At 42.1% G+C, this 15,066-nt stretch overlaps 1 protein-coding gene across 1 annotated transcript in view; it reads right to left on the bottom strand.

The window, feature by feature from the left end:
* The window catches only part of si:dkey-250k15.4, a 29,369-nt gene that overhangs the window by 1,944 nt on the left and 12,359 nt on the right, over positions 1-15,066 (bottom strand). The window lies entirely within an intron of this gene.

The raw sequence follows: 15,066 nt of genomic DNA, 5'->3' as shown, positions 1-15,066 counted from the left end.
TCAGAGAGCAGCAGTGAGCACAGCTCAGGCTGTGTTTTATATTTGTATAATAAGAACTGGATACAGCGTGGGAGGCGGGGCCTCATTCATTCCTATGAGAGTTGCTCATTGGCGCATGATGATAAAATGGTCCAACTTTTGAGAGAGTGAAACGTCACAGATTACCAGGCATGCGTGAGAAGTACCCGTATGTGCACTCATAGAGCATGCGCAACTTTAACCAAAATGCTCGTTCACATCAAGCACGTCAATTTGCGTACACGTAACAGCACCGTGCGTTCATGACAGCATGGTAATGGATTGTTATTATGATGGATTTGATATTAACGAGGCGGCAGTTAGCAGCTAGCGGCTAGCTAGTAATTATGCTAATGTATCATCAATCGTTATGTACTTATATTACGCTGTAACAGGATCTAGTGATATCCAACAGAGCTTCATTTAGCATGAAATAATACAGTGCAATAAGCTTCTTAGTGCAATGATAAGCTACAGGGACGTTAATCTACGTCGGTAATATTAACTTTATTTAATACAACATTTACGGTACAAGATTTAATCATACAGCCCATGTAGTATCATATTTTACAAATGATTAATTACAGCAAACACGTGCAATATATCCATTATTACAGCTCCGTGGGATGGCAGTAAGGCGATATGGTCCGTTGTTATTGTGCATCCATGGGTAAAGATAAACCCATGTAGTGCTGAACATGTAACTTGAACGTGCCGGGCGGCGCGGTCCCGTGGGTTAGATGCGCTTTCATAATGCCGAGGGAAATAACTCTCAGAATAACGTTATTAGCAAATGTTTACAACTTGAGGAACGAATGTTTTTAATAAGGGCTATACAAGTGTTCATACTGGGTTGTTTATTTAGTTTAAAAAAAATTATCCAACGAGTTACAGACCAGTCTTTCCCCATGTAAGTCAATGGGAAAAAGTGTTTCCGGGCCCAGCAACCTAAAGGAAGTGTAGTACCGCCGTTTGGCCACAACGAATATTCTCATCAGACTCCGGCGCACTTCCTGGGGGCTTGCTTCATTTGCGTAATCTTCCCTCAGGGACTTATTCCGGTGTGAACGCGATCTGCTCTTTAGTTCCATGGGGGAACTAAGTCACAAGTCACTATTTTCGGACACTTTTTTAAATTGTTACCTCTTTTTTGAGGGGTCATTTTGATTTTGTTTTTTAACTTTTGATGCGTTCCACCCGGTTCTGACTACCGGGGACCCTGGAGGATAGGACAGAGAGAGGACAGGGGTCTCTGGCGGCCTCACTATTTTCGGTCACTTTTAAAAATGTTGACCCCTTTTTTTTTAGAATATATATTTTTTAATTTTGATGCGTTCCACCCGATTCTGACTACCGGGGACCCTGGAGGATATAGGACCGAGAGATGACATACTTTCCATCAGCACCGGGGAGGCGCTCTCCTTGGTGCTGAACCACAGCCTGTCTCTGTGGGATAAACAAAAACAAAGAGAGACCCCCCACTTAAGAACCACATGGGCACAAGGTTCTGGCGGGTTTAGTAGCCCAGAAAGGCTGGAGGTTGAGGGGCGGACATCAAAGCACCACAAAATCCACCCCCTTTTAGTCTGACCAGGGGCACGAGAACATCCTCCACAGAATGGGTGGTGGTGCCAATAAGAAGGCCGAATCTGGATGCTGAGGGGCGGGCAGCATTAAGGTTACCAGGGGCATAATAAAACCCTCCACTGAAGGGGTGGTGGTGCCAATAAGAAGGCCAAATTTGGATGCTGAGGGGCGGGCATCAAAGCACCACAAAATCCACCCCCTTTCAGTATTACCACGGGCATGATGTTCTGCGGGTGTGGATGGAGGGGTTTAGTCCGAGGGGGTATGCTTATGTGCGGGTCCCCGGACACTCACGGTGTGCGAGGTTATGGATGTGCGGGGAGAGCCTTCCTCACCATTTTCCATGCACACTCTACACGAGGTAAGCGTGTGTGAGTGTGCTCTATACCCAGCCAAGTAAGCTGCGGCCACGACTTCTCCACGGTCTCAACCGGATGAGAGGAAGTTGGGGTGCGGTGGCTGTTAACCAAAGGCCGGTCAGGGGCAGTGTGATGGGTCGATGTTGTTGGACGACAGGGCGTTTATCCATCAGGGCTCCACCCACTGTACCCATAGAGTCCAGTAGAGGGCGGAGCCTGTGTGAGATATAACGGGGAGTTACGTATTGTAACCCTAGTTATATAAGCACAGGCGGAGCCCTCTACCTAGGGGCCCTGTCTTTCCTATGCCGCTCGATGAAGAGGGTGTAGGATGACAGGATCAGGAGGCATGGCCGCCTTATATACTGTGTGCCTGCGCGCGCATTCAGGTAGGCTCACCCTGATTGGCCGGCTACGTTTATACAAACTCAGTGTGTGAATGCTCGCATAGCATGGTTGAGAGTAGTACCCATAGAGTCCAGCGCCTGTGCTTTTATAACTAGGGTTACAATACGTAACCCCCCGTTCTCTCCTCTCCATGCCCCTCAATTTTGGGGTGGGTGGTGATGCAACACAACATGTGCTGTGGAGACTGAGCAACGGCGAGCTGGATAACATCAGCCCAAAGGTCTATATCCCTGCCAAAAATAGAGAACATGATTGTACTTGTTTATTCACACAGTAGACCCATTGTGCTTTATTTTTGTGCTTAAATCTATCTATCTAACTATTAGGGAGGATATGTGCTCATACATACTTTTCTTTATCTTCTGATTTTGTAGGTTGTATGCCCATACCCCTGAACAGATCTGTGGAGGCATCATGGCTATTGTCCAAGTCATCAAGAACAAACTCCCCAATTCCCGCACTGTAGTACTCGTAGTTTTTTATTTTAATGCATTCCTACAGCTACATGTCCGTTAAAAATGACAAATAAGGTTCATGTGACCATTAGACTGCATAGTGATGCCAACACTTTTACTGTAGTTGGATTTAAACTTTGTGTAATTTAGAAACAAAAGACTAATTAACTTTTTGTCTTCGACACAAGAAGCTCTCTGAAGAGGGGAACCAGGACATTTAAACAGGTGAGGCTTTCATGGTCAAACTATTGAAATACTTTTAGTTATTGTTATAGCTATTGTATCTTTAGTAAAGTTTTTTAAAACTCCTGGCAAGTATCTTTCTGATCAGACAACGGTTGGGTAAATACTGGTGATAACAACAGACTTCCCACAGGATGTCTTTATTATATTCTTGGAATGTTTGAATTTCTTTTAGACTAAACATACCTTCTTTAAAGTGTAATGAAGGACACATAATGGGAGGATGTCTAACAAAATAAATGTAACTGGATTACTTGCTATTGCTGACGTTACTCACACAAGGATTGTCATACTGTAAATGTCATTTTAATCGCATTTAGCACATTTCTGTTGCAAAAAGACAAATGATTTCCTGTTTAGCCAACATTTTGCACCATTTGATGGCACGATTGTCATCGTATTAAGAGTGGAATGTAACAAAGACAAAATAAATGCCAGGAGAAAGAGAAGGAGGAACACACGTAGCCTATTGAGCGAAAGGGGATATGAAAACATTAATAAAGAGGAACCAAGTTTTAGTTTTAAAAAGGTGAAACATCCTGGAATATTATAAAACTTCCGATGGGAATTATTGGAGGATGTGAGAAGATAATCTTATGGGAATCTGGTGGAACATACACACAAAATACTGTATTAAAATGCATGTATAAATACACAGTAATGAATAGACTGAAAAACCATCATGAAAATATGGTTGTTTGTATTTTAAGCTCCATGTCAGTTTTATTCTGAAAACATAAACATTTTTTGATATTTAAAATAACTTGTTTAACTGTAATCCTTCATTATTTGCATCATTGTTTCCCTACCAAACTTATATTTATATTGCTATATCTGTAGTATCTTTACTAATTCAAATAAAATAAGAAATTTTAGTGAAGGATACTCAAACATTACTCTTTGCTCTCAAAGTAAATCAATTAAAATCAATAACATACACTCATAATTCATACCAACAATACCAATACACTTACCACAACAATTCATTCATCTAATCTTGTCCAATATATTTACATATAATTTGAATATAATTTCAGTCTATCTAATATATTTTGTATTGTTATTAAATGTTTGCAAAATGTAGCTGTTGTAAAACTGAACATTTCCTGGCAGTGGAACTAATAAAAGAACATCCAACCTTATCTTATCATTACACAACACAGGTTTAATTCCTTCTGTTTTTATTTGTATAAGGGCAGAGTTCAATTGCATCATTTCACTTGTTCTTGTGAGGCTCATTATGCGCAAATGTGTGATCAGAGCTTTCTTCAGTGTGAGCCTTGCATGCTTCTCTTTTGTCAAGAAGGGGAAGTCAGTGCCCTTTAGCTGTGTGTATCTGTGAGCTATGGGCTGGCTGAGTGTTCTTAGGGAGGATCTTGTTTTGATAGACCGTTTTTCTGACGCTGTTATTGGTTGCCTGTCCTGGCATTAGCATCTCTGACGCTCCCACTGTCGGATGGAGCTGCTGGGGGGTGCTGGGAGGGATCAATCAATCAATCAATGTTTATTTATATAGCCCAATATCACAAATGTTACATTTGTCTCAGTGGTCTTCACAGTGTGTACAGAATATCAGTATGACAATACGACACCCTCTGTCCTTAGACCCTCACATCGTACAAGGAAAAACTTCCAGAGAAAACCCACAGTTTTAAAGGGAAAAATGGGAGAAACCTCAGGGAGAGCAACAGAGGAGGGATCCCTCTCCCAGGATGGACAGACGTGCAATAGATGCCGTGTGTAAATTGAAAAGATAATACATTTGCAACATAGGTAGTCCAAATGTTTGGAAATGCATGTGTGTATAATAGGAAGATGAATCCACGAGGATATCCATCCAGGACCTATGATCCAAGACCACAGCCACGACTCAAGATCCAGGGCTCGCGTTCCAGGACACAGGACCGCAGGATCATCCATGACTCCGGATCCCAGCGTATATAGACACCAAAAAGAAAGACATTTGGGGAAGCTGGGTTAATCGGAACATGAGAGTACACAGGTATAGACAGAGAGAAGGAAGAAGTAAGATGTCCCCCGACAAACTAAGCCTATATCAGCAAAACTAGGGGCTGAATCTAATCAGCCCTAACTATAAGCTTTATCAAAAAGGAAGGTCTTAAGCGCACTCTTAAAAACGGAAAGGGTGTCTGCCGCCCGAACACAAACTGGAAGCTGATTCCACAAATGTGGAGCTTGATAAGAAAAGGCTCTGGCTCCCATTGTACTTTTAGAGACTCTAGGAACAACCAACAACCCTGCATTCTTGGAACGCAAGGCCCTAGTAGGACAGTAGGGTATAATGAGTTCTTTAAAGGTCACATGTCATGGCCATTTCCACTGATCATAATTCCATTGTTGAGGTCTACTAGAATAGATTTATACTGTGCAATTTTCCAAACTCACATTGGTTTCGCATACAGCATCTCTGTAAAGTATGTGTATTCAGCAGTATTCACTCTCTCCACTAAACGGCTCGTTGCAGCTCTTGCCCCCCCCCCCTCCCTCTGAGCCCAGTGTGCTCCGATTGGTCGGGACCAGTCGGGACGTTGTGAATCGCGCTAAGCTCCGTGGAGGTGTGATTCCCTTGTTAAGCGATACACAGCCAAACACAGCCAAACTCACCCTGAGCACACACAAAGTCACAGCCGAAGTAAAAACAATAAGTGTGGCTTGATATTGAGTAAGAAAAAGGTTGATAAACGCTGTGAGAATGGGTCTGCAGTAGGGATGTGCATCTCCATCACTGAGGCCGATGCGATGCGCATCTCGATACGTTGCCACGATACGATACATTAACGATACATTTGAAACACCAGGCGATGCGATACGATACACCCCTGTTGCGATACAGTTCGATACGATTTGATTCAACATTATGCGATTCGGTGCGATACGATGCGATTCAACACGATGCAAAAATAATGATACTTCAATTTGGTACGACAGAGGATTTTTGTTTTATTCCTTATATGCAGCAAATCATACATTAACAAAAAAGTGCTTTACATATTTGGTACTGCACATCCCATCATGCCGTTTATTTTTTTACCTTTAAAAGCTCTCCAGAGTACAATTGTATAACACCTCACAGTGTATAATACCTCATACAAAGGTCTACGGATACCAGAGGTGTGGACTCGAGTCACATGACTTGGACTCGAGTCAGACTCGAGTCACACATTTTATGACTTGAGACTCGACTTGACAACATCACAAAAGACTTGCGACTCGACTTGGACTTGAACACCAATGACTCGGGACTTGACTTGGACTTGAGCCTTCTGACTTGAGGTGACTTGCTACTTTAATTCAGAGGTCTCCAACACGCCGATCGCGAGCTACCGCTAGAAGAGCAGACTCCCGTCGGGTAAAGCAGAATCTTCAGCCGCTCCTACTCTTGCTGAGAATCCTTGCAGGCAGGGGCGGGTCTTTATTTAGGGCCACCATGCGGCCAATCATATGCGAGGACACACTAGGATCATACCATTATGTGAAAGAAGGGTGGGGGCACAGCATGTGCAGTGCGACGGGGAGACGGGGAACCGGATTTAAATGCAAGCGCGTCGGAAAAAGTCAAGAAATGAGCGAAAACCGAAAAAAGAAGCAGCATCTGGCTGCTTTTCAATGATATTGGAGAAAGCAAAGCTGAGTGCAGGATTTGTAAAATGAAAATAACCTTCAGAGCAGGGTAAACACTCAGGATTTATTGTCAGAGGTGGGAGAAGTTCAGACAATTAAAAAAAGTTACAATCAGGGTTCCCGCGGGGTCTTAACAAGTCTTAAAAAGTCTTACATTTGATAATCAGAATTTAAGGCCTTAAAAAGGTCTTAAATATGATTCAGAAGATCTTAAAAATTATCGGATTTGAAAGGTACTTCTGTGTTGCGATAGCGTCTAAATGTGTTTTGGGGGAAATGTCCGGGCTGCAAAGTAACCAGTACGGTAATAGCCTTTCAGTTCCCCCCAACAATTTGTATTGAATTAAATCAACATGGAACCCGTAATCACTAACTTTGTTTCCCCCGGCCCCTTATTGGAGAACACCCAGCTAGTAACCTAACAACCAAGCTTCAGCTCATGCAGCCTATCTTCGAATCTATTTACAAATAAATATGGGGAAGTGTAAGTTCAACCGTATTTGGTTGGAAAACATCTAATTTAGTGCTTGGTTGAAACCAGTGGAGGGAACGTGTTTGAAGCCCGCTGCACCTTTTGCAAAATAAATTAGTGTTTGTTTTGCTAATGTAGCGTTAGCTAGTGCAGCGTTAGCTAGTGCGGCATTAGCTAGTGCAGCAGCAGCTAATGTAGCGTTAGCTAGTGCAGCGTTAGCTAGTGCAGTAGCAGCTAGTGCAGCGTTAGCTAGTGGAGTGTTAGCTAGTGCAGCAGCTCCCGCAACAACACCGGAGGACCTCCGGGCGAAGTTTGGGTCTACGTCAACCCTAAAAGCGGAGGTGCTGTAGACGCTAAATACCGTAGCTAAACACCAATCATACAACAGCAACGATGAAATAGTGTAGCCAAGGCAGCAGAGCTCAGTCTGAATATAGCTCTTGTCACTCTCTCTCAGAGACACACACACACACACACACACACACACACACACACACACACACACACACACACACACACACACACACACACACACACACACACACACACACACACACACACACACACACACACACACACACACACACACACACACGGGCTGCTCGATTATGGCAATAATCAAGATTATGTTGGTCAATAATTAATATCATGATTATTAAATATGATTATTCATTGACTTTGAAAACATCCATTTATTGAACTTTAAAACAGATAATAATTTGAACAGTATATTTTTAACTGTTGATTACCCTGAACGTATAATTCAACTGAAAAACCAATACAAAAATTAATTAAATAAATGATACATTACTAAAAAATTAATTAGATCAAATATGTTGTGGTGCACTGTCACAACCTAGCAAAGCAAAATAATCGTTTTTTCCGATTATGTTGTTTTCGTAATTGTGGCAGGCCAAAATCGTAATTGCGATTAAAATATGATTAACTGCACAGCCCTAACTAACACACACACACACACACACACACACACACACACACACACACACACACACACACACACACACACACACACACACACACACACACACACACACACACACACACACACACACACACACACACACACACACACACACACACACACACACACACACACACACACACACTCAAGCGCACACTTTTTGTCTAACACGCTAACACAGTTCTGTACTGTTACGCTGTTGTGTTCAGTCATTGTTCTTATGTTGAACATGAATACATTTACTTTGTAAGTGATTATGGGACGTATTTCTTCTTTATATACATTTTCCTTCATACTTTATTGCCGTGAAATAGGTCTTAAATTCTATTCAAAGTGGTCTTAAAAAGGTGTTAAAAAGTCTTAAATTTGAGTTGGCGAAACCTGCAGGAACCCTGTACAATAAAAAGTCCTGCATTCAAAATGTTACAAGTAAAAGTACAAAAGTATTAGCATCAATATATACTTAAAGTACCACCTGCAGAGGGATCTAGATGCAGGTGTTCTTTTCCCCATAGAGTCCGCCTCGCTGCACATTATCCCTTGCATAAAGATAGATTGTGGGTCCCTTATAACATGTTGTACACAGTGGAAATAAACATTCTGGTCACCTCAACATCAGGGATCTTATACATTAAACTCCTTCTGAATCAAACCGTCACGGTAGCCTTACCTTACTGATCCCTCTTAAATTAGAAAAACACACGTTACTTTACCAGCAGAGAGAAAATGGATTATTAAATTATTAATGTGACTAATAAAGAGCAATTTGATTATTAAGTATTATTCTGTTGATCGATGTCATTACATTTGGTGAAAAACACATAATGACTTGTTTATGACTCGTTTTGTCAAAGTTTAGGACTTGACTTGACTTGAACTTGCCCATCCTGACTTGAGACTTGACTTGGACTTGCAAAACAATGACTTGGTCCCACCTCTGACGGATACCTTATTACTCTCCATGACCTGCGGTCAACTATATAGCCTAGCATAAAGGACTATTACACCGTCTTTCTTGAACAATCCGAAGTGTTGCCAAACGTTTGATTTGTAGGTATTTTTCGATGCGCTGTGTTTCTCTTTCTCCTCGACTTCCGTGTGTGTTGATAACTGAGACTCTCGGCCTCCGTAGTGGCGAAGATATCAAAGATCGTATCTGCTGAGCGTTGACAAGATTAGGGGATTTTATATGAATGAATCGTTTTTTTACCGATGCAAAGACGCTACGCAATCGATGCATCGCGAGTTCAACCCGGTTCAACCCAAACTGTAGCCGATGTGCACTCTTTCAACCGGTGCACTCGCATCTTGAACGTTTATTTTTTTACCTTTAAAAGCTCTCCAGAGTACAATTGTATAACACCTCACAGTTAAACAATGTAAGGATGCATTGCTCATGATTAACAATGTGCAAATAACAGCTACCATAGAGCAATGCCCATACAGCTGCCAGCCTGATGTGCTTAACACTCATTCATAGGCTAACTCACCAGTGAGCAGAAAGCGGTGGGTTCTATATGAACAATAAATAATACAAATAACCTTTCACAAACAGGTATTTCATAACTGCTTACAGTGAGGAATACATTTAAATTATTATTGGCCGTCACAGGCTGCTGTAAACTAAACACCACTCTCTCTGACAGAACACCTCACTGAGTGATTTAACTCATATGTCTAACTTTGAGGTTTCTCTTTTCAGCCGCAGACCCCATGTCGACTCTTTATGTGCGTCGCTAAGTTCCTCATACTACTTGTGTACTTTAAATCGGCTCGGCATCGTTAACAATTTGCGAGCGATTTTTCAAGTTGACCGTCTGTGCCGCGCACATATACCATCAGGACGTTACTGATGGGGTGCGGCTGCGGAGTGATACTGTGTGTATGCAAGCCCGCATCTAGGACGGATCTATGTATCATGGCTGTAGACCTGTTAAGTAATAAAGATACCTCATACAAAGGTCTACGGATACCTTATTACTCTCCATGACCTGCGGTCAACTATATAGCCTAGCATAAAGGACTATTACACCGTCTTTCTTGAACAATCCGAAGTGTTGCCAAACGTTTGATTTGTAGGTATTTTTCGGTGCGCTGTGTTTCTCTTTCTCCTCGACTTCCGTGTGTGTTGATAACTGAGACTCTCGGCCTCCGTAGTGGCGAAGATATCAAAGATCGTATCTGCTGAGCGTTGACAAGATTAGGGGATTTTATATGAATGAATCAGTTTTTTACCGATGCAAAGACGCTACGCAATCGATGCATCGCGAGTTCAACCCGGTTCAACCCAAACTGTAGCCGATGTGCACTCTTTCAACCGGTGCACTCGCATCTTGAACGTTTATGCCGGTGCACCGATGCGAATCGGTGAATCTTAACATCTCTAGTCTGCAGAGAGAATTTCGCTGCGATCCCAACTGTCTGTTATCAGCCTGCCGCCAGAGAGGAGAGATCAGCAGAGCTGCATGCACTGAGTGTGTGAGGAAGTCCGTGGATTGGTCAATTTGGACCAATCAGCGGGGGCTTAACGTAACGGCTCCGCGGACGTAACGTAACGGCTCCACGGATTGGTCCATTTCGTTCCGGGGACGACATGACATCATGATGTCCCCGGAAGAATCAAATGGACAGTGACGTATCTCCAACGAGGCGTTTTGGGGAGGTATTTTCTGTTTTAGAGTTTTACTCGCTACAGGGTGTACTTTGAGGGTTTTGACTCTGCACACCGTTTACATGCATAAAAACCTTCATAACACACAAGGGGACGGGTAATAACCGGAAAAGCATGACATGTCACCTTTAAGGTAAGATGGCGCCTGCCCATTAAGGGCTTTGTAGGCGAGAAGAAGAATTTTACATTCTATCCTGTGTTCTATAGGGAGCCAGTGTAAGGCAGCCAGAACAGGAGTAATGTGGTCCCTTTTCCTAACTCTGGTCCGTACACGAGCTGCAGCATTTTGAATCAGCTGAAGCGACTTGACTGACTTCTTGGTACACCCTGATAATAAAGAGTTACAATAATCCAGCCTTGAAGTAACAAATGCATGGACTAGTTTCTCTGCATCGTTTTGAGGCAAGATATGCCTGATTTTTGCAATGTTACGTAGATGGAAGTAGGCGGTCCTTGAAATTGATTTTATGTGGGCGTTAAAGGATAAATCCTGATCGAGTGTAAGCGATGGCTCTTAAGCATCAGGGGCCTCATTTATAACGCTGTGCATAGGATTCACGTGGGAAGGTTGCTTACGTAGTAGAAATAAAAAAAATAGGTACAGAAATGTTCCGACATTTTCCGATTCACAAAACATTGCGTACCGGTGAGGAAAGTGCTTACGGCACTTCCTACGCCGGTTTCCCTTTATAAATCACAACCGACTCGAAATGCGGTGCAGCTTTTGCAGGCTTCACGTAACGCCCATATTTGCCTATAAATAGCAAAGAAACGCCCATTCATTCATTCATTCTGACTGACTTTATGAAGAAGATCGCAGGAAAAGACGACAGAACAGCTAAAAAATACATCTCACACCGTGTCAGATTTTGGTTATTTTGGGGAGGTCGAGATAAATCATATTGTTTGGTGGATGCAGTTTGAACCAGAGTAGCAGCATGGAGGTCGGATCGTCACCAAAATAAATAAATAAGTGGTCCGAAAAAAAGTGTGTTTGTACCGGGGACAGGAGACCCCCCTTGATGAGAAACTCTGAGAAATGATCGGGGAATCCCCCCGGAGTGGAGTCATGACGACTGGATCTGAAGTATGTGTTTGCATTTGGTGGTTGTGTTCCAGATGTCGTTCAGCAACTATATATCCATAATCCACCAGTTAAAGGAAATACAATGTTGTGTTATATTAGCTGTACAATTTACCACATATGGTGTTCTTAGCTTCCATACCTCCTGTGTTTTACGAGCGACTTATCAAGTCTTAGCAAACGGCATAAAACACGATTAAACATGATAGTATATAAAACCATGCTCGTATCTACAACCTATAGAAATGCAAAACAGCGTCAGTTTAGACGTAATTCTGTCCTCCTGCTTACCGCATCATTTATGAGAACATTTCATAACATTAACACAACATATTCGAGGTGGTTTTAAACAACATATCCGTATTTATTTATTTCTCCAAGTTATGTTTTTGTGTGCACTGAGGAGTCTCAAACAGGCGTTTGTTTAATCATTTTAAGATTGGCTTTAATCAATGTTTGAAAATGAATTCTTCATATATGATAAATGAGAGGTAACGTTTTATTTATGGTATTATTTCCACATATTTCTCTCCATTCTTCCTTCTGCCAACGGTGTCGCAGTTTCTCGTCTCTCCCGTGTTTGTGCTTAGTGCGTACGCATGGGTTAGAGTTTGCGTGGAGGACCGCACATTTTCCCGTCAAGTTAGTTTTTTATAAATCGCAAACATTGCGTAGAAACTGGTGTATGCCATTTTTGAGCGTATATCCCTTTATAAATGAGGCCCCAGTGCCGGTGATCTACAGCTGTCAAATAGTGAAACGATACTTAAAAAACTCAAGATAGGGATCTCTCTTATCAACTTTCACCTTTTACCGTAACCAATTTCACAATCACCGCAGATTTCTCAGCAAGACCATTGCTTTGGGGAAAGTGCCGACTATGGGGATGTGGGTAAACTCCCATGTGACAGGGAATATTATAAACCCTGTACAATTATCAGAATCACAATAGCCTTTGGTATGTGGTCTGGCCGAGGCTGCTTTCAGTGAGTGTGGCTGTGTAGCTTGAAAAACTTGCTTCTAAAAATATTGCAATGTGACAAGACAGTTTCATTGTTACATCTGAACAGAAGATCAGTGACAACGGTTTGCCGTTGCCTGTTCTCGACCTTGTGGCTGATTTGCATGAGGAGAGAGGCGCAGAGAAAGGGCCAAAAACTCTGAAGAGGCAGGGGCTCTTTAGTATTGGGAGGCCTGTGAACGAGAAAGGTGAGGCACTTTTAAAACATATACTCAATATGCTTGTTTATCCAAGGCATAAATAGGATGCTACAGGCTCTCCGTTTCTATGCTTTTGTTTTTGGTATACATCTCTGCACGCTACGAGGTAGGAGTTATGATTTTCTCACGCTTCAATATGGTGTCATTCATTTCCAAAAGCTTATCTTGATTGTTCCAGTATTGCTGCTATGTTGTCCTCTCTTCAGGCCGGCGTTTTAGATTGTTCTTCTCAGTTTACTGAACCATTCACTGAACACCAATTATTCTTAAAAGCGATTTCACTGTCGCACACATTTTTTTGTTGTGGTGATGGTTGGGTTTAAGGTGATCATAAGCTGCTACATACTGTATGGTAGCTGCGTTTCCATGATGTCTCGTGATGCAACGTGATGTGGCTTGTCAGACAGTGACTTTCTGGAGGGGATCTCAGTGTTTCCCACAGGATGTTAACCATGACTTTGACCCTCTACTGTAGTCCAGAGGCCCCTAAAGGAAAATGTATACATTTTAAATTGCATGACTGTAGTGCACTTTGAGAGCAGACTTATAAGTATGAATAACTGTGTACTCTTTTAATCAATTTCTGGTTAGTAATTTTATCTGCTATAAAATATGTAATCATGAACAGGTTGGTTGTATAGATGCATAAATCTCATATACTCTCTTAACTCTGCATGTTCACAGACATTTCCACACATATCTCTATTATCCTGTGCGTTGTATATACAGTAGGCCTACATAGTTCTTTATTCTTTAGTAATAATTTCGTTATCATACCTCCTTTTCTCATGTTTTCTTGTACATTTTTTTTTTTTAATGTACAGAAGAACTTGTTTTAACTATGATAATAAACACTGAGGTTTAATAAATGGTGATTACAATGACCCATTTCACTGAGTGTGTGCTCTTCATACCTTGACACACCTACAGCGTTGCTGTTGTTCCAGTTGTTGCATTTCCTTGCACTTATTTCCCTTCGCTCGGTAGCTGTCCTTTACTCCATGAGCCTTGCTTCAGCACCAGTCACATACTGAACTTCAGGCCACTCTCCGTCTCCATTTGTCTTGTCTTCTTTGTGAATTTCTTTTTTTCTCTGACGGATAGCCTTTATCATTAAAGCCCCTGTCACACTGTCCCGAAATTGACACCCGATGGACACACGATAAAGGAAATGTTCAAATTCGGCTGTGATCGTAGCAACATCGGGCCATTCGTGAGGGCATCTAAGCCATCGTATGACCGCCGGTGGAGTTTCTCAGGCTCCGGCAGCAACTTCGTAAGGCACGCGTGAGGGCATCTTGTCAAATCGTGTCATCTTCGTGTTATCATCGGTGCATTCACCCTCACTCTGATCGGGGCGAATGCCCGATGGCACCGATGATAACAAGATGCCCTCACGATGGCCTTACGAAGGGCAAAATTGACACACGAATTCAACACGAAAATGAACCTTCACAAGGTCCTTCGGCAATTTTTTGGCATGCCAAAGATTTTGCCACCGCTCACGAAGTTGCTGCCGGAGCCTGAGAAACTCCACCGGCGGTCATACGATGGCTTAAGATGCCCTCACGAATGGCCCGATGTTGCTACGATCACAGCCGAATTTGAACATTTCCTTTATCGTGTGTCCATCGGGTTGTTTTATTGCACAACAAAATCATGTAAATATATTATGTAAATAACCCAATTTGTGTTCTGTGAAACTAAAAAGGATATAATATATTATTTTGAAGGACAGTTGACAGGAAGTTGTTGTTGTTATGGAAACAACATTACGGAGAAAACGTAATATTTTCTACATATAACGACGGATAAAGTAAAGAACAAAGTCTGAAGATATCAGTACAGTATCATAGTACTGTAACATAATTGTTTTTGGTACTTTCATTGCAGTTGTATGTCTTAAATGTAATGTAAATGTTGC

Source organism: Gymnodraco acuticeps, unplaced genomic scaffold, assembly GCF_902827175.1.
Source record: "Gymnodraco acuticeps unplaced genomic scaffold, fGymAcu1.1, whole genome shotgun sequence".
NCBI lineage: Eukaryota > Metazoa > Chordata > Actinopteri > Perciformes > Bathydraconidae > Gymnodraco > Gymnodraco acuticeps.
The sequence above is the reverse complement of the archived record's forward strand: the minus strand, read 5'-3'. Positions and strand labels throughout refer to the sequence as shown.